The following is a 1,033-nucleotide window of genomic DNA, read 5'->3' as shown; positions in this document are numbered from 1 at the left end:
GGCCGGGGGCAAAGGAACGGTGATGGCCTGATGCAGCCACTGCGCCAGAACCTGCCTGCCTGCAAGCTTGCACCGTGGGAAATTGTCCCCCGCCCCCGCCGGGGTCCCGCCCCTCCAGCCAGCGGGCGGCTCATCCTGGGGGCAGGGCACACAGAGGGTGGCTCTGGGGTTGGGTCAGCACTTGCCTGAGGTCCGGAGCTGCGAGTTCCCTGAGACTTTAAAAAGAGGAACAACTGCCGAGACAGGCAAAGGAGAGGAGAACAAGCAGGTCGGAGCTGAAGGAGAGCCAGGCTTTAATGAGCGCTCACTTTGCGCCAACCAGGTCCTAATCCTTGTGGTTCGGGGAAGGGGTGGGGGAGGGCGGGCGAGGGGGGTGGGCTTAGTAACTTGATGCCCCTGACTCAGCCAGAAAAGGCATGGAATGAAGGGTTGGCATAGAAGGTGACCACTGTGTGTCCTCTTCAAACACCTGGGTATCAAGCATCTCATTCTCTCAACACCAATTCCTGACCTTATAGCTCATCAAGGACATTGTTCTGGTGTGCATAATGCACGTATTCTATGAAGAAGTATAGAACAGTACCGAGGTGCCATTTAAGGAAGGGGGGTCAGGGAAGGTCTCCCTGATAAGGGGACTTCTGAGCAAAGCCAGCTGGGAGGTGCCTCTGCGAACCCATCACTCCTGTCTTATGAATCAGGTGTTTCCTGCTTCACTTGTGGCCAGCCCCTCCCTTTCTCTGGGTCCCTTTTCTTCTTTCCTTCTTAAAGATTTTGGTCCCAGTTACACCTTCTCTGTTCCACAGCATCCATTCTTCCTCTTTTCTGGACTATTGCCATCAGACACCAACATGCTTTATCGTTGCTCACAGTTTTCTGGGAAAATGCTCTTTGATCCCGCATCCTAACGACTGCCCTCTTTCTCTGCTCCTGTGAAAAAGTAAAATCTCTCCGAAAGACTTGTCCACGGTAGCTGCTTTCATCCTATTACTTCTTGTAACAGATTAATGATGGCCACCAATACTTTGACACTCCG

The sequence above is a fragment of the Cnephaeus nilssonii genome (assembly GCF_951640355.1).
Source record: "Cnephaeus nilssonii genome assembly, chromosome: 12".
Lineage (NCBI taxonomy): Eukaryota > Metazoa > Chordata > Mammalia > Chiroptera > Vespertilionidae > Cnephaeus > Cnephaeus nilssonii.
Note: the sequence above shows the minus strand (reverse complement) of the source record.